The sequence below is a fragment of the Cnephaeus nilssonii genome (genome assembly GCF_951640355.1).
Source record: "Cnephaeus nilssonii genome assembly, chromosome: 17".
NCBI classification, from domain to species: Eukaryota; Metazoa; Chordata; class Mammalia; order Chiroptera; family Vespertilionidae; genus Cnephaeus; species Cnephaeus nilssonii.
Genome location: NC_137088.1, coordinates 22,902,104 through 22,921,456, shown reverse-complemented (window position 1 = coordinate 22,921,456; position 19,353 = coordinate 22,902,104). Strand labels below are relative to the sequence as shown.

At 40.4% G+C, this 19,353-nt stretch overlaps 1 pseudogene across 1 annotated transcript in view; it reads right to left on the bottom strand.

The window, feature by feature from the left end:
• Positions 1-214: 214 nt before the first annotated feature.
• LOC307113426 (large ribosomal subunit protein uL22-like) overlaps positions 215-19,353 on the bottom strand; it is a 65,864-nt pseudogene continuing 46,725 nt past the window's right edge. The window contains exon 2 of the transcript in view: positions 215-715. The product of the transcript in view is annotated as a large ribosomal subunit protein uL22-like (transcript). The remainder of the gene's footprint in view (positions 716-19,353) is intronic.

The following is a 19,353-nucleotide window of genomic DNA, read 5'->3' as shown; positions in this document are numbered from 1 at the left end:
TCAGGGATTTTCCATTATTCACAAGATGAAGTTCAAACTCTAGCCCCCTGTACTAGGTCCTCCATGACCTAGTTTGGGTTTATTTCTCTAGTCTATGCATTTTAGAAAGAGTATCCTTCCTTGTCAATCTCCTTGTCCCTCCTGTCTTCAAAGAGCTTCTCAAGTGTCATCTTTTTTTTTTTTAACTTTCATTAGCATATATTTCATGCTGAATTTATTCCCGGGCTGTAAGTTTTTGTTTTAGTTTCTTCTAGGATACTTTTTCCTTCTGTGCAGCCTCCTCTTCTGGTTTGGGAACAATCTGCTCTTTTTCAGTAGGATCATGTCCATGTGGCAGGGAGAGCTCATGAATGGGTAAGTTCTGTGCTACATCTTGGGAAGTTTGTCAACCTGAAGTGTTCAATGACCGGATAATCTACATCTAAACCCGTAAGTTCATCATTACTCTCTGCATTTTTAAGCATGTGCAGCAAATTGTCAGCACTCTTTTTTGGGGCCGCCGACCCTGTGTCCAGCCCCACTGTTTGGCCTGAAGGACACCTACCACCTCCACCATTGTAACGGCGGAATGGCACACACTGTTTCTCTCAAGTGATATCCTTCAGATACTTGGTGGCATTTTGGATATGCATACCCTTAATGGCAGTTTCATGAGTGTTCTTCAAGTGAACACGAAGTTTTGAACCTCTTGATTTGCATGATTTTGTGGGGCTTTCTGGGTTAAATGAATAGCAAACTATTTTCAGAGATCACCTCAGGCTGCTTAAGGGAAGAGCTCAAGTGCCAATCTTATTTATGAAGCCTTTTCTAAACCTTCCCCCTGACACTCCACCGAGGTAGAACTGACCGCTTCCTCTTTTATGATGTCTACCAGTTTCTGAAACTGTGCACCAAAGTTTCTGTAGTGAGGTTTGCAAAGCAAATAAAGCCAAAGCCAAAGATAGTGCTACTTTGTTCTCCAATTGAGAGTTAGATGTTGAGTTAGGCTGCGTGAGGATACTTGCTGGGGAGGCATGATGAACTCGGACATGGGAGAGGTGACAGGACACTTCCCCAGCCCTGGACTCTCTAAGTGGTGCAGGGAGGAGAGTGGGGGGAAATGGCTCACTTCCTGGCAGCAGCTCCTTGGCCTGGGGCACTGCTTAAGGAAGGCAGAGTTACCCCAATGAGTAACCAGATTATGATTAGTTCACGAAATCAGGCACTCAGCTGTTACTGAAGGACATTCTGACTGGCCCAGGAAGCACCTAATAGGTGAAGACTGGTATTTATGTTTATAACACATTTTGATTAATTAACTTTAGTGTGCTTTCTTTTCAGATAACTAGGTCAAGAAGTTGTGCATGAAGTTTCATGTCATTCAATTAAAGGCAATGTCATTCATGGTTGTAAAGAGGTAAAGACTTATCAAGACTCTATTCTCCAACATCAGATTAGGCATTTTGTTAAGTGTTGTCTGTATATGGAGAGAATAGCCCCCACTGTAGGCAATATTTGGATTTAACAAACCATTTCTTGTTCAAAATCCAGTCAATGGATGCATTTATTACAATAACTTGATTTACTGTTGATGCCAGAATATATTAAGTTAAAAATATGTTCAAATTGGATTGGCTTTATATTGCAGAGTTTTAAAAACTCAGATTGCAGAGTTTTTCAACTTGGATCTTAGTTGAATATTAGCTACCATCTGGCTGAATCCCTTGAGACTATATATATATATATATATATATATATATATATATATATTCCCTTTATATATTTTTTTTTAAAACAAAGAATTCTGAGAGCCACAGAGGTGAAGTAGGTTGTCTAAAGTCACACAACTATTTAATGGCTGAGCTAAACCCATAACCCAGGTAATAACTGTATTTCCTGAATAAACATCAGGACATTTGGCTTGACAAAGTAAATTTTCTGACTTGTAATTTTTTTACTAAGAAAAGTCTTTCAGAGGTATCATATTTTGTAACACGTTAAACAAAGAACCTTCACTGAAGACAAGAAAATGAGACTGAGTCTGTCCTGGACTATCTAGTTTATTTGGTTTCCATGAACTCAACAACACAGAAGAAAGATGTCCATTTATGACCTCAGGACTGGTGTCTACTTACCTCTTCAGTCTTTGGTGTGATTTCCTGGTTCTATTCAGCTGCCTTCTACCACAGCTCTTCTCCGCCGGCACCCCAGTCTGACATGGAATAAGTTATGGTGCCAAATTACTCCTTTGTGTTTGAGTGTTTGCCATTGCATAGAGGATGGAGAGTTTTGACACAAAGGATGGAAAGGCATGAACCTGTAACAGGCAGGGCAAGCTGCCCACAAAACTTTACATGCTCCCTTTCCATTGTATGGAGTTATTACTGGAAAGTTGGCTATTCAGCCATGAACTACATTTCCTAGTCCTAATGCCCTGCCCCCATTCCTTGTTTTACTTCTAGATGTGGCCACCTGACTGGTCTTCACCAATGGAATGAGGATGGGAGTAATATGTTATTTTCAATCCAATGCTTTGTGCTCTCTTTCCTTTATGCCAGCTGGATATCCTAGGGAGTGGTGAAGCTTGCAAAGATGGAAGGAACCCAGGTCACCTGAAGCACAACCTATATATTTTTCCTGCTAACCAGGAAAAATAAACTTCAGATGTGTTTGAGTCTTTACACACTTTGGATTTATTAGAGCAGCTAATACTCCCCTAGATAATACAGAGCCTCTGGTTCTAAGTTTTGTCTTCACTTTGAAGGTAGGCTTTTACCTAAAAATGAGTTTTAAGTATTTTTACAAAATATTTAATTTAATTGAGCACTCTAAGTGTTTAAAGAAGTCTCAATTTTTCCCAAGAGCTTAATAATGCAAAATGGATTGAGACACTTGATGAAGCATCTAATAAATTACTTGTCTAGATTTTGCTGATATCATGCTGTTCAGTCTCAAATAAACTATCTTTTAATTTTAATATCACTGTATAGAGGTAAAGGATGTTGTTCTTTGGAAATAAACTAATGTTTATATTTTAGGCTCATTTTACAGTTGTACTTATTCTTAAATCTCTTTTGAATAAAGGTTGCCAATGACATAAAAAATGACTTAGCAAGAAGGTTAATAAAAAATTTTTAAAAAGCAGGATATAGAAAAAAAGGACAAGAAAAATATGCTAACTGTAATTGTTCACGTGGTTGCTGTGACTGAGTTTCAACCCTAAGTCTAAGCTTCTTGTCAGGCTGGGTAAGAAGGAGGCATGATAAATTACAACTCAGCCACCAGAAAGGAGAAAGTGTACTTACCTCTCAGGGGAGGCAAAGCTTTGTCTAGTACCAAAATCTCAAAGAAAGGGTCCTCAGTGTTTTCATCTCAAGGGAGTGGGACCTTCCAAAAGTGAAATCGTAACAGAATGTTTTAAAATCTTCAACTTAGTTTTGTGACCTGAATTTTTGATGATATTGAAAAGGGAGTATTAGGCTAAATAATGACGGAAAACCTTTTCTTTATTTTGATTTCTCACATAGCTTAAAACTTAGGGAATTTAGTGCATCGTTGACTCAGGATGGGTAAGCTCTGGACCAAATTGCTGGTTTGATTCTAAACGTAATTTTGAACAAATGATGTCATTAGTCAAGGTGAATTGATAATTGAAGGTGATCATTCTTGTTTTTTTTTTTTTAATATATTTTTATTGATTTTAGAGAGAAAGAGAGAGGGGAAAGATAGAAACATCAATGATGAGAGAGAATCATCAATCAGCTGCTTCCTGCACACACCCTACTAGGGGTCAAGTCCACAACCCGGGTATGTGCCCTTGACTGGAACCGAACCCAGGACCCTTCAGTTTGCAGGCTGATGCTCTACCCACTGAAGCAAACCAGCTAGAGCTGAAGGTGATCGTTTTGATTTCCTTGGGAGGGAACTTGGTTATGTCAATGAATGACCTTGGAGTTCTCATAGACTGAGGGTTCTTAGGTTAGGGTTCCTAAGGAAGCACCCCCATATTGAAGCACAAACCACCCTAATTAGACACTTTTGAAACAGGAACTTTAGGGGAATATAGGCAGGCTTAGGGAATTTTTAGAATTGGGGTCCATGGAAAAACACAGGGCTACAGACTGGGAGAAGGTACATTTCCATAACACAAGGAAGCCAGGTGCCGTTAAAGCTCCATAAGATAAGGGAAGTGGAAGCAGCCAAGAAAGGTCTATATTTACAAAATAAAGAAGGAGGAAGAAAGCCCAGAAGGAGTAGGAAGACAATGAGGGAGGAGGGCCTCGGGAGTCACTATAGTAACCAGTCTAAGGGAATAGTGACCTATCAGAGGGGATATCAAGGCACCAGGATCTGCAGCCTTTATAAGCCATAGGGAAAAGGAACTCAGTGGGACCCTTTCCCCCTCCCCATGTGGGATTCCATTCTGTGGGACTCTTTCCCTCTCCCCATGTGGGGGAGTCTGTACTTGTTCTTCAATAAATCTCCACCTTTGCTATACTACCCTCTGTCCGTGGTTTCATTCTCGACTCCGGCGGACAAAGAATCCGGGTTCCAGTCCAAAAATTCGGAATCACTTTCAGGTACAGGTCTTTCTCAACTTGGACTTAATGTGCTCAAAGAATATTGTAGCTGGAGATGGTCTTATTAGTCACCATTTTTTAGGTTGATGATCAGCCAGCAGTCCCACAGATAATGAAAAAAGAACTGATTCTTAGCTTGTTTCTACTATGTAACAGATGCCTCTTTTAAGTATTAGTTTAATGCCATTCTAAATACAATAAACTTCACTTCATTAAACATCATTGATAGAAAGGACCACCCCAAATATTTCTAAGTCCCTTAGACTTTTTGCTTATTTCTATCTTATCTATCTTATCTTGTTTCATCAAATATAGGTAAGCATTGCAAAAGAGACCAATGTGAAAATATTAAAATAAAATGAAAAGTTGAAATATTAATCTCTAATAATAGAATGATGTTATGTTCTTTTTACTCTCTGAGGATTTCAAAGCACTTAACATTACCTCATTAAGCCAGGTGCTGAATCAGAGATTGGATGTTATAACTTTATTCTTATTATTTATTTAATACTATCAAAGGAGTTGGTTCTCAGTGGGAATTGATAGCTCCAAAACCTTTTCTTCATGTTCTAAATGGACAAGTACCATCAGCCAATATTTCTTTTCCAAAGATAATCAATAATCATTCAGAAAAAATAGTGGCAAGTTACTCATAAAAATCTCCCCAAATGAAGTAATCAAGTAATTTTTAAAACTTTGTAAGTTTATATTGGTTTTATTTGGCATGTGTGGCCTAATAGGAATAAAGGAGTTTGTGAGATTTTTATCAGTTAAGAAAGAGGAAAACCACTTATTCTTTCTTAACAATTCAAATTCATTCTTACTTTTAAAATGCAGGAATACTCTATTGTTTAAAAAAAGTGAGTGGTGACTTTATGCTTGTCATTGCTTTTTAAAATGCTTTATTATTATTATTATGCAGTTTAGGTAGTTGTTTTTGGCTTCTAAAAATGTTGACCTCAATATGAGTTTCTCTTTTTAGATCAAAAAGCAGTTACCTGCTTTCTTGGACTTTGTTTTTCCTGATAGAAAGTTTGCCAGAGTTTGGCTAATTTAATTAAAAACATTAATCCATTAGAGCATAAGAGTAATAAGTGGATTGTCTATTTGGCCCTGGTTACCTTTCAATAAGAGTGATTAACTGTTAATTATAGACCTGTGTATGCAGTGTAAGAATTGTTCCTATTCAAAGTTAAACTTTCAACCATCTCTAAAATGACAGAGGTAAATGACAGCGATGCAGTTTTGAGAAGTGGTAGACTACATTGACAAAGCTACTGTGAATTCTTTAGGTGTGCAACACAGACTTACACTCATGTACGTTTTTGATCACTTGCTCTAAGTGTAAACATATCATTTTGAATATGCTGCTTAAAGTTCTTGCCTAAAAGCAGAACTCTAGAAGGCTTATTAAAGCAGTTGCAGATCCCTGGGCAGGGAAATTCAGACTCATTTCTTTATTATGCAAATTACAAAGGCTGTGCTAGGGGTGAGGGAGTTAATGACTACTAAATGATGATAACAGGTTCCAGCCTCTTCTATCTTTTAGTCACTTAGTGAGGAGCAAAGGAGAAAGACTGAGGGGTCATTGAAGAAATAACTTCAAATTTATGATTTGGACCTATTTCACAGGTAGAATTTTTAAAACAGGAATAAACAGATGAAAATAAAAATCACCCCAACTTGCTTCCTCTAAAGCTAACACTACTAACATTTTGCTCCGTATAACATTTTAACACTAGTAACATATGCTCTATGCAATACAGCTTAACATGTTTCTCTCAAAAATTATATCACTTTTATGTGACTTTAAATGTCATTCATTTAACTTCATGAATTTCCTCTATGTCTGTAAACATACTTATAAAATGGCATTGTATTCCATCATTCACCACTGTACCATGATTTATGTAACAAAAGCTTCAGTTTTTGGACATTTAAGTTGTTTCAGATTTTTTTATTATAATATAAAGTGCTGTGATGAGCATCTCTATACATACATTTTTGTCCAATTAGTTCTTAAGATGAGTTGTAGAAGTATAGTTGTTATGTCAAGGGCATACAACTCCTTAAGATTTTTGATAAATATTGAAATTTTTTTTGCAGAATTTCTACCAATTTATACACCTGTGAGCATATAAAATTCCCTTTCCCTCCAAATCTTAAAAATACTATAATTTTTCAATCTTTCCTAATGTTAAAGTACAGATTTCATTTAAAATATATATATTTTATTGATTTTTTTACAGAGAGGAAGGGAGAGGGATAGAGAGTTAGAAACATCGATGAGAGAGAAACATCGATCAGCTGTCTCCTGCACACCCCCTACTGGGGATGTGCCTGCAACCAAGGTACATGCCCTTGACCGGAATCGAACCTGGGACCCTTCAGTCCGCAGGCAGACACTCTCCATTGAGCCAAACTGGTTAGGGCCAGATTTCACTTTAATAGCTATTCTTACATTGAATAAGTTGAATACTTTTTCTTATGTTTATTGGCACATTCTATTTCTTCTTTTTAGTTGTCTATTTATGTCAATGTCTTATTCTATTAATGTATTTTTTTTCTTAGTGATTTTATAGCACCCTTTGATTAAAGAGAGGAACTCTTCATCTGTCATATATGTGGCTATTATTTTTACCACATTTTCCATTTGCCTTTTAACTTTGCTGATGGTGATTTTGATATTTAGACATTTTTACTTCTTTTTTTTTAATTTTGTATTTTATTTCTTTTTTCATTTTTTTTAAATATATTTTATTGATTTTTCACAGAGAGAAAGAGAGAGGGATAGAGAGTTAGAAACATCGATGAGAGAGAAACATCGACCAGCTGCCTCTTGCACACCCCCTACTGGGGATGTGCCCGCAACCAAGGTACATGCCCTTAACCGGAATCGAACCTGGGACCTTTCAGTCCGCAGGCCGACGCTCTATCCACTGAGCCAAACCGGTTTCGGCGACATTTTTACTTCTAATGGAGTTATACCTTTCAGTCTTTTTTTGGGGTGGGCTTCTACTGTGGGTGTCATGCTTAGAAATCATTAACCCATCCTAAAAATTTTAAAATACTTGCCTATAATTCATTTAATGGTTTTAATTTTTATATTTAACCTTTAAATTATTAGGAAATATTCCACACATAAAAACTGGTATGAAGAATAATTTAAGAGAGGCAGTATATATACTGGTTAAGAGAACAGATTTTTGAGCCTGATTTCCTGGATCCAGTTTTAAAATAAGTCCACAAATTCTTGGACACTCCTGCCTTCAAAAGGTGGAGCCTAATTCCCCTCCCCTTGAGTATGGGCTGAACTTAGTGACTCAATTCTAATTAGTACATATTATAGAAATGATGGATTATGCCTTTCTACAGTAGGTCATTAAAGACACTGGGGCTTCTCTATCTCCATCTCCGTCTCAGTCTCTATCTCTATTTCTATCTCTATCTCTATCTCTATCTCTATCTCTATCTCTATCTCTATCTCTATCTCTTTCTCTATCTCTATCTCCCTCATCTCCCTCTCTTCCCCTCTATGGGGGGAATTAACTACCATGCCCTGAGTACATTAGATCAACTCTAGGAAAAGGTCCCCGAGATGAGGAACTGAGGCCTTTACCAGCAGTCAAAGAGGAATCCATGGAGACTTTAGGCCATCAGCTACATCAGTAATAAGGGGATTGTCCAGACCCAGCCTTCAGATGACTGTAGCCCCAGGTGATACATTGGCTGCATTATCATGACAGACCCTGAGGCAGAGAGCCCCAGCTGAACTGCTCCAGGATTTCTGATTCCCAGAATCTGTAAGAGATAATAAATGCTTGTAAGACTGCTAGGTTTGAGGGTAATTTGATATGTAGCAATAGATGACTAATACAGTGGGCATGAATCTTCAAGCTGTCTGATTTTGTGCCTTAGTTTGCTTATTTTAAAATGGAGAAAATAATAGGACTCTCTTTATAAGATAGTTTTGTGAAGTTTATGTAAATGAACATATGTATAGTACTTATAACCATGCCTGATGTGTGGTGAGCTAAGTTTTGCTATTATATAACAAATATCTATGTATCCCAACTCAGCTTAAGATTAAATGCTACTGATAAAATTAAAGATTCATTTATTTCCCTCCTCAAATGTAATCCTATATAATAAAAGGCTAATGTGCAAATGTGCTGCAGGAAGGGTTGGGCAGGGGCATGGAGGAGGGGCCGAGACCTGCACCTGTGCCCACTGCAGCCTTGTGGCCCACAGTCCCTTTCAAGGTGCACGAATTCGTGCACCGGGCCTCTAGTGTATATATATTTAACTATTTTGAATACATGGAACTTATTTTGATAATTAAGTGAGTTAAAGAGTCAATATATATATATATATATATATATATATATATATATATATATATTAAAATGGATAACAAATTTTCCCAGCACAACTTAATTAACCATCTATCCTTTTCTCATTGATTCAAAGACCACCATTTTAATGTACTAAATGCCTATATATATTTACATTTGTTTTAGGGCTTCTATTCTCTCTATTGAACAATGTCTATTCTGCCATCAGTTAGATGCTGTTTTAATTATTATAGCTTCATGGTATGGTCTAATGCTGGCAGCATAAATTCTCCTTAATTATGGGGATAGGCAGCCTCTGAGATGGCCTCCTATGAACCCTGCCTCCTCAAGTTCATGTCCTTGGGCATGCATATCCTTCCCTTAAGTACTGGTTGGATTTAATGACTCTAGTGAATAAAATGTAGTAAAAGTAATGGCATGTCACTTCTGATGTGAGGTTACAAGAAGACTGTGGCTTCTGTCTTGGATAAGCTTTCTTGTTTTCTCACTTGCTTTGAAGCCAGTTGCCTTATTGTGAGCTGCCCTATGGTCAGGATCATGTGGCCAAGAACTGAGGGAGGTCTCAGTTCTGAGAACAGCCAGTGAGGAACCGAAGCCCTCAGTCCAACAACTCAGAGGAGCTGAGTCCTATCAGGGACCACATATGCGAGTATGGAAGTGGATCCTATTCCAGTTGAACATTTAGATGATATCAGAGCCCCAGCTGATACCTTGACTTTAGCCTTGTGAGAAAACTTGAGCCAGAGGCACCCAGCTAAATCAAGCTTGGATTTCTGATTCAAAGAAACGGAAATAGTAACAAGTATGTTCTTTTATGCTTCCTAATTTGGGGATAATTTTTATGCAGCAATAGACAACTAACACAATTATTCTTTTCAAATTTTTGGATTCATCTTCATTTATCCTTTCACAAGAACATAATTTTGCCTCATTCCAAAAAATTCTTGAGGCTTTTAATTGGTATTACATATTTCAAAATCATTTGGGGGCCAATTGATACCTTATGTAATGAATTTTCTGATAAAAAACAACAACGTTGTATTCCTCTCAAATTATACTGCTTGTTTCATATGCCCCCCAAGTTAAGAGTTTTCTTTATACATATTTCTTGTTAGGTTTATTATTAGCTATTTTATACTTTCCAGTGGTATTGCAAATGGGAATAATTTTGACTTGATTATTGTTTACATATAGGAAATTAATGGATTTTTCTACATATATCCAATAATCTACCACTAAATTGAATTCTATTATTAGTTTTCACTGCTTTTCATTTTATCTCTTGGGTTTTTCTAAATACACAATGATTCACTATTCTTCTTAGGCAAACTTAATGATACTGAGAAGAAAAGCAAAAAGTGTGTGTGTGTGTGTGTGTGTGTGTGTATGTACCATGTGTATGATCATGAGACACCAAGAATTTAGAAAGAAATAAAACTCAGTAGCTATGTTTTATTCAGTTCTCTCTGCATCACTTAGCATAGCTATTAGGATATAGGAGAATATTGAATGAATGAGTGACTGATCTGCCTTCCTTATAGTGTGGTTTCTACTCGTTCCTGTCTTAATGCTCTTCTCTGAGCCAGCTAATTGTGAGGTCCCACCATGTTCTGAGCTGAGCCCAGGTTAGATATGACATCTGCTAAGTCCTCAACACTCCACCAACATGATCTAAATAAGTACATTACTTACCTTCAAAGACCTAATGATTTGTTGGGGGAGGCAATATGAGTACACACGCAATCATTAAAGAATAGACTTGTGGTAGATAACATGGTACTTCCCTGGACCCACAAGGGGCTAGTATAGTCTAGGCAAATGTACCATCCATTTGAACAGTGCTCACTGTGGGCCTACACTGAACCAGGGAATGTGGGTGTAACAAGGCAGTAGTGGAGAGGGAGTCAGGATCCTATATGAAAGAGTATATTGGGTGCCCAGTCCAAAGGGCAAAGAGAGGTGCAAAACCAAGCAACGAATCTAAAAACTGAATGGGTAGAAAGTCATTGGAAGAACAAGTTGGGACAAATTTCTTATCATGAAAGTGATAATAACTAGGAATTCAGCATCTACCTGGTTCCTGGTGCATGACTGGGGTAGGAGTGGCTGCAGAACACTTAAGGTAAACCTCCCAGGGTTGAGCTGAAATGACTGGAAGGGAGGGTTACTCAGAGGAGAGAAACAAAAGCCAGGGATTCTGTAGTCTAAGGTAAGCAGCAAGAATTTCTTCAAGTGCCAGGAAAACCAATGGAGGGCTTTCAACTTAAGAGTGACATGGCCTGATTTACATTTTTAACAAAGTCTTTCGTGTTCACAGTATGGAAAATGCGACACAAATGGAATTTGAGGGAGTTAGTAGGAGGACATTGCAGTGAGCTGGAGAGAGGTAGTTCTGGGCTGGGACAGGTTGATGATGGAGATGGAACGTGCTATCCATTGAGGCCTATTTGGAAGTAAACAGAGAAGAAACATTCTCCACCTAAGACTTTGAGGTCTCTGACTTTAAGACCCTGACTTAACTAGACTTCTTTGTCATTCTGATGAGGATTGAAAAACTGAAACTGGAGGTGCTGACATGACGGTCCGTTATTGGGTAAATGGGCCAGAGGAGTGGAATTTTGTGGATACTGTAAAGGTAGTTTTAGCATTGGGAAGGGTAATTTATGTCTCTGTGAATAGTTTTCACTGCTAACACCTTTTTTTTTTAATCTTTAAAATATATTTTATTTATTGTAATATAACATGAATTTATTGTAATAAAAATAATGATATCGGATATTCCCAAGTGCAAAAACTTACGGTGAACTTCATATAATTCTTTTCATAGGCTTAAGAAACATTATAGGAGAATGTCTTTTAAATAAATGCATAACCATGCTTAGAAATTTAGAAGTTTTACAGCCTGTTTTTAAAAATATTTTTCATCTTAATTTTTGCCTTTTAATTCTAATATATTCTGTAAAAAACTATTACTTCTTTCCTGCCAGTAGTTTAGCCTGTTATAAATTTGGTTAAATTAATACAAAGTTAATGGCTATATTTTAGAGTAACCTCTTGAAATGCAATAGCTTTATTGGAACAAAACGATTTTTTTGCCAAAATTATGTGAAACTAATGAAAAATTAATTGCTTTATAAAATGCTGGCTTTTATCTAAAACTAATAATTCCTGTACATCTCTTAATCCTCCCACAAACAGTTGGCAGGAAATAAAATCTAAGTTTACCGGTTCAAATTCCCTAAGATCCTCAGAGTCATTTTTATTTTTGCATGATCCAACCTTTTAACTTTCTCACAACTTTAATCTTAAAAAATCAGCTTCATAATTAAATTCAGACATTTCATTCCCTTAAAGGGGAGTTGGGAACACCAAGTCTAACTCAGATTTAAGACTTTGAGCTAACACTTTTACTTTCTTCACAGTTCACATTGGCATTTTTATATATAAATTCCTCTAAAATGTAATGATTTTTTATCTTTTAAGTTCATGCCTGGGACTATGCCTTTAATCTATTCTTTACTGTGTTTCAATCATAAGTAAACCGTGCAATGAAATAAATTACTTAATCTTATGTCTTATTTGGAAACATATTAAGGGCTAGATACAAAAGAAAAAATTATTTTATGCCTCTGTATTGCTCACACTTTCAGGCTTTTGTGTCGCATTTGAACACTATCAAGGTGTCCTATCAATAACAATTGCACATAAGAGCCACATTTGGAGATTTTAAAAGTATTTGCTACTTTTGGATTAGGATAGGTTTAAAGAAAAAAATCCCAAACTGCCCTTTGTCATCAGCATTCGCCATGATTCTACCGTTTTCATGATAATTCATTCTGGTGTATAACTATTTAGCAGGGAGATTATTAATCCCCAGCTACTTTTAAAAATGAGACCACATGTGATTATTTTATCCCTTGTTTTATGCTTAGCATTCCTTCCTGCCTTGATTCAGTAAGAGAGGCTTTCTTAACACTCTGAAAGAGAAAAACAAAACATTGCCCAACCGAATTTGTTGATTAAGCTTTTTTAGCATGGAAGGGAAATAGTCCAAATTTCAAAACAGGTTTGGAGAATGCGATTTGAGTGTTATCGAGAAGCATTCTCCTCCACAGACTTCTCCCCTCAAAAAAGAAAAAAAATTTTTTTTTTCATACAGAGAATGGACCCTCGTTTCTTAGGTTAATTGCTGGAATATAATGAGGTTTGGTTTCATTTTTAGCAATTTCCGGATTCTATTCCAGGACATTTGGGATGGAGCCCAAGAGCTTAGCATGTTTTTCTTTTTTCATGGTAAAATTGTGCAAATATGCATTAGAGTGTGAAAACAAACAGTCTAATACATTTTTGCAAAGCTCTTTATGTTTACTGTTTATTGCAGATACCAGATCCTAATTAAAATGCGCTAACAAAAGCCAAGATACAAAGAACAAAGATATAACGAAACTTCATCTTTATAAAATATTTGTGATTAATCCTGCGAGATGTATGGCCTCCCGGCACTGCAGTGGAATTCTAAAAGGCTTCTTTCTTCAACCTAACTAGGAAGGTGATCAAATTCAGCTTGTCTGATAGTTCAAGAAAGACAAACTATGCTGTGGTTATTTGAGGTTGCTATCTACTTCTTTGAGAGGCTCCCATAATGCTTTGATTCAAGATCTTGAGGGGTTTTTCACTATATATTTGAAATGAATGGCAACCAATTTTTAACAAGTAATCAAAAGAAGAGCATTAAAAGCATATTTTTTGACTAGAGATGAATTTTGATCTGTTTTTTTTTTTCCAGTTGACATTTTCTATATGTGTGGGAGAAATTACTTTTTGCTACTTGCACATGTAGGAAAATTAAAAAGGTAAATGGAAATATGGAGGATGGCGTCAATCAATGGAATGAATAGGGATTTGGAGTGACAAGAACAAACATTTGAGTTGGGACTCCTTTCCAGCTTTGTGATCTTAGGTCAGTGATTTAACTTCTGGGAGTCTCAGTTTCTTCATCTCTAATAGGGGGATATCAGTGGTAATGTTATGAAGTTGTGTGAATTAAACAAGATTAGCTAGGTAACACACTCTTCTTATTAGAGGCAAATACATTCATTTTTTCAAAAGGATGTGCATACCACAACCTGTGCAGTGGGATTAAAGGAAAGAGAAGAAACCTGAAATACCACTTTACCCTTGTTCTATTTTGTTTGCATTTGAATTATTTCATTTGAACATCTTCTCTTTTCTATTTATTTATTATACTAGAGGCCCGGTGCATGAAATTCATGCACTGAGGTGGGGGGTGGTGAGAAGTGTCCCTCAGCCCAGCCTGCACCCTCTCCAATCTGGGACCCCTGTGAGATCGGGCCTAAACCGGCAGTCGGACATCCCTCTCACAATCCGGGACTGCTGGCTCCCAACCTCTCGCCTGCCTGCCTGCCTGATTGCTCCTAACTGTTTCTGCCTGCCAGCCTGATCACCCCCTAACCACTTCCCTGCCAGCCTGATCGACACCTAACTGCTCCCCTGCTGGCCCGATTGCCCCCAACTGCCCTCCCCTGCCAGCCTGGTAACCCCTAACTACTCTCCCTTGCTGGCCTGATTGCCCACAACTGCCCTCCCCTGCCGGCCATCTTGTGGTGGCTATCTTGTGACCACATGGGGTGGCCATCTTGTGCGAGGGTATGACAGTCAATTTGCACATTACTGCTTTATTATATAGGACTAGTAGCCCATTTGCAGGAAGAATCCTGCAAGCGGCCGCTGCGGCCGCGTGCCCTGCCGCTGCCGCTGCCGTTGTGGCCGCCACGCCTGCACCTGTGCGCCGCTGCCACCCGACCCGCTCTGCCCTGCTCCGTCCCGCCCGGGCTTTCCCTCTGGCAGCCACCTTGCTTTCCGCTTTTCCTCCCTCTTCCTTCTAAGTTGTCTTCAGTCTTCACTCCTCCCTCCCTCAGCGTATGCAAATTAACCGCCATCTTTGTTGGTTAATTTGCATACTCGCCCTGATTGGCTGGTGGGCGTGGCTTGGGCATAGCGAAGGTGCGGTCAATTTGCATATTACTATTTTATTAGGTAGGATAAGGGCAGATTGCAGGGGAAGGGTACTATGTATTTTTAAAAATGGAGAAATCTTGTGAAAATCCTTTATGTACTGCAATAGTCCTCAAAGTGTGTCCTTGACCAAGTGCATCAGCATCACTTGGGAACCTTTTAAAAATGCAAATTCTTGGGCCTCACCCTCAGACCTACTGATTCTGGTGATGGGGTCCAGTAATCTGTATTTTAACTATCTATCTAAATGATTATAATGCACATTAAACTTTGAGAACCATTGGTCTATACATGTTTTGTCTTTCTCTGTAACAGCAGCCTTGATAATGCACAGGTTCCAACACTCACAGAGGTCTTCCTTGTATATAACAGAGATCTTGAGAGATAGTATGTTGTAGTGTTTTAGAACACAGGATCTAGATTAGACTATCTTGATATGTAGCTCAGCTCATTTACTTACTAGCTCTGTGTCCTTGAGCAAGATTCTTAACCTCTCTGTGCCTCAGTTTCCTCTAATGTTGAATGGAGATAATAATAGTATCAGACACAGAAATTGGTGAGACTGTAATACACTTAAGACAGCATCAAACAGAAAGCTTAAAGAAATATGAACAATTATTTTATTATCTAGTGAATATAGAGGACATTGCAAAATGTAGAGAATCAGCAAACCAGCCAGTTCAGTAGGTGTTGAATCTCAAATTATAGCATATATTTCATAAATCATTTCTTATTTTTTCACTAAAGATTTGTTGACAGCTTAGTACAAGCCAGGCATTATGAAAGGTAGTGAAGATATGGTAAAGAATAAGAAAGATTTGATTTGCTTGTATGATGCTTAGAAAGAGAGAGAGGAATTAAAAATAATTTTATAATTAATTAATTGGATACATTGTGGTGAATGCTATGAAGGAAGTGTACAGCATGCTATGAGAATGTTTAACTGGTAAAGTTAGCTCTGCATGTAGTGGGTGGTGGTGGAGGGTCAGTGAAAGTTTCCTCAGAGAATCCTGAAGGATTCATGGGAGTTTACTAGGCCAAGAAGGGCACGAGGGCAAGCATTCCAGGGAGAGAGAACAGCATGTGTAAAGGCCCTGAGGTAGGTAGGAGTTTGGTGCTTTGGAGGAGCTAAAAGAAGACTAATGTGATTGGAGTATGGGGGAAATACAAGACTAAATTATCCCAATGATGATGGATAGCCATTGTGGAGGCTAAGCAAGGAAGTGACAATTATTATTAGAAACTATAGGCCCGGTGCATGAAATTCATGCATAGGGAGTGGGGGTGTGTCCCTCAGCCCAGCCTGCATCCTCTCCAATCAGGGACCCCTCAAGAGATGTTCGACTGCCCTCGGACATCCCTCTCACAATCCAGGACTGCTGGCTCCCAACCGCTTGCCTGCCTGCCTACCTGATTGCCCCTCACTGCTTCTACCTGCCAGCCTGATCACCCCTAACCACTTCCCTGCCAGCCTGATCGATGCCTAACTGCTCCCCTGCTGGCCCAATTGCCCCTAACTGCCCTCCCCTACAGGCCTGGTCGCCCCCAACTGCCCTCTCCTGCTGGCCCAGGTAACCCCTAACTGCCCTCCCTTGCCAGCCTTGTCACCCCTAACTGTCCTCCCCTGCAGGCCTGGTTGCCCCCAACTGCCCTCTCCTACAGGCCTGGTCCTTCCCAACTGCCCTCCCCTATAGGCCTGGTGCCCCCCACCAACTGCCCTCCCCTGCAGGCCTGGTCCTCCCCCAACTGCCCTCCCCTACAGGCCTGGTCCCCCCACAACTGCCCTCCCCTACAGGCCTGGTCGCCCCCAACTGCCCTCCCCTGCTGGCCTGGTGCCCCCCAACTGCCCTCCTCTTCAAGCCTGATCCCTCCCAACTGCCCTCCCCTGCACACCTGGTCCCCCCAACTGCCTTCTCCAGTGACCCAGGATGCCAAGCCTTCCCGCCCATCTCCCACTCTGCTCTGGGGCAACCCAGGATGCCAAGCCTTCCCGCCCATCTCCCACTCTGCTCTGGGGTGATCCAGGACAACAAGCCTTCCTGCCCATCTCCCGCTCTGCTCTCCCGTCAGGCTTGGCATCCTGGATCACTGGGGTGACCCAGGACACCAAGCCTTCCCCCCAGTCTCCACAGGCTCTGTGGCTCCGGCCAGCATCGCCATTTTGGCCCACAAATTTGCATATTCCCTGCTTATTGGCTGTGGGCGTGGCCATTTTATCACGAAGTGACTGTTAATTTGCATGTTACTCTTTTATTAGATAGGACTAGAGGCCCGGTGCACGAAATTCATGCATGGGGGTCCCTCAGCTCAACCTGCACCCTTTACAATCCAGGAGCTCTCAGGGGATGTCCTACTGATGGCTCAGGCCCACTCCCATGGTTCTCTGCTCTCTGCGGGGCCTGGGGCGTTTCGCTGCAGCCATGGAGATGAAGCCCCCATGCCCTGCTCTATGCCTGCCACCGCCATGCGAAAAAAGCCCAATGCCCTGCAGTGTGCTCTGTCTGCCAGGCCTGGGGGCTTCGCCAACACTGACACACTAAGGAAGCCCCTATGCCCTGTTGTCCTGGCTCTGTCTGTGGGGCCTGGGGGTGTTCCTGCCGCCACCTAACTAAGGAAGCCTCCAAGCCCTGCTGTCTGGATTCTGTCTGCTGGGCCTGGGGCTTCACAGCCATCACCCTGCGAAAGAAGCCCTCAAGCCCTGCTATCTGGGCTCTGTCTGCCATGTTTGGGGGCAGATCCAGCTTTGCCACTTGGTCCGTGCGAACCCCGGCGCGGGGCTGATGGGCCCAACCGCTGCAGCACCAGCAGAGTGGGAAGGCTGGATCTGCCCCCTCTGGAGGCAGATCCAGCCTGGCTGCTTGGTTCCCGCAAGCCTGTTCTGGCTCTGTCTGCCTACCGCTTGGTCCGCACGAACCCCCGCGGGGCTGACGGGCCCAACTGCTGCAGCACCGGTGGAGCGGGAAGGCTGGATCTGCCCCCTCCGGCAGACAGGCCCAGACACTCCAGCAGCGGGGCTGAGGGGACTGGGCACTGCCATCTTGTGGCTATGGGGGCCGCCATTTTTGTTGTGGAGTGATGGTTAATTTGCATATTACTCTTTTATTAGATAGGATACCTCTCTATGGATTGGAGGGGGCCAGAGATGAGAGGAAATTGGTGGTTGTATCTGTAGTACAGGAGAGGTAGGCTTGGGCTGTGGTAGTAGAGGAGCTGGAGAGAGGCTAGTGGAATTGAGTAATTGTAGATTTGGTGAGATTTGGAGTGTCAAGAATGTGTCCCCTGATGCCACTGACATTAGTAAGAAGCACCTCTAAGAGCAAGTTTGGCAGCAGATCATAAGTCAATTGAGTATGAGGGCCATGTGGAACTTCAAAGAAAAGAATGTAGCGTAGGCAATTGGTTATATGAATCTGGACCTCATAGAGACATCTCCAGTAGAGGGAGTGGTTGGTATGTATAGAGTAACTGAATCAGTGAGAATGGGTAAGGTTATAAGGATATCCAGGCCGACAGTCGACAAGAAGTTTGAGGATTGAGTTCAATAAAACACTGACATTTACAAGTGAAGTAGAGGGGGGCCAGCCCTTAAAGAAGGAATGGCCAGATGGTAGAAGACCAGGCTGGGATGTCACAGAAGCTAAGGAAAGAGAGGGCTCCAAAATGGAGGAGGGAGTTAACTGGGCCAAGCATGGTGGGAACTGAAAAGTGTCCATGAAATTAAGCTAAAGAAAGGTCCTTGGCAACCTTAGTGAGAACAGTTTTTGAGGAAAAGTGGCTCGTGAAATGAATGGGAAATGAGGAAATAGAAACAATAAAGTTAGACATATTTGGTTGAGCAGGAGCAAACAGAAATAAAATTGTTATTTTAGGGTGACATGGAGTCTAAGGAGGATAATTATTTATAGAAGAGAGTGTCAAACATGTTTTAAGAATGGCAGGGAGAAAAATCAGTGGAGAGGAAGAAGTTGAAGAGATATGAAGAGTGTGTGTTGATAGTGGGGGTTTTGAGGAAGCCAGAGAGAGAAAACCACAGTATAAATGGCTGGTCTAGATTTAGACACTAGCCTTAGAAAGTACAGGCAGCTCCTTTGTTGAACAGGAGGTCAGGGGGATAGGGTGTGTACAGATTCTGGTGGATTTGTAGGTTTGGTGGTGGGAAGTTGAGAGGTTTCTGTTTGGTGGTTTCTATTTTCTCTGTGAAGGAGTAGGCAAGGCCATCTGTTGAGTGTGATAGAGGAGCTGTGAAGGTTAGAGATTTGGGAAAGTGAAGACTGTTTGAAATTGTCATTGAGAGTGGAAAAGGGAGGCAAATGTAGCATGGCTATTGTAAGAATTCAAATAAGAATGGAGACTGTGAATTTGTAATGGCATGTATGTCTGTGAGCCCTGCTGTCCCGAGGCTG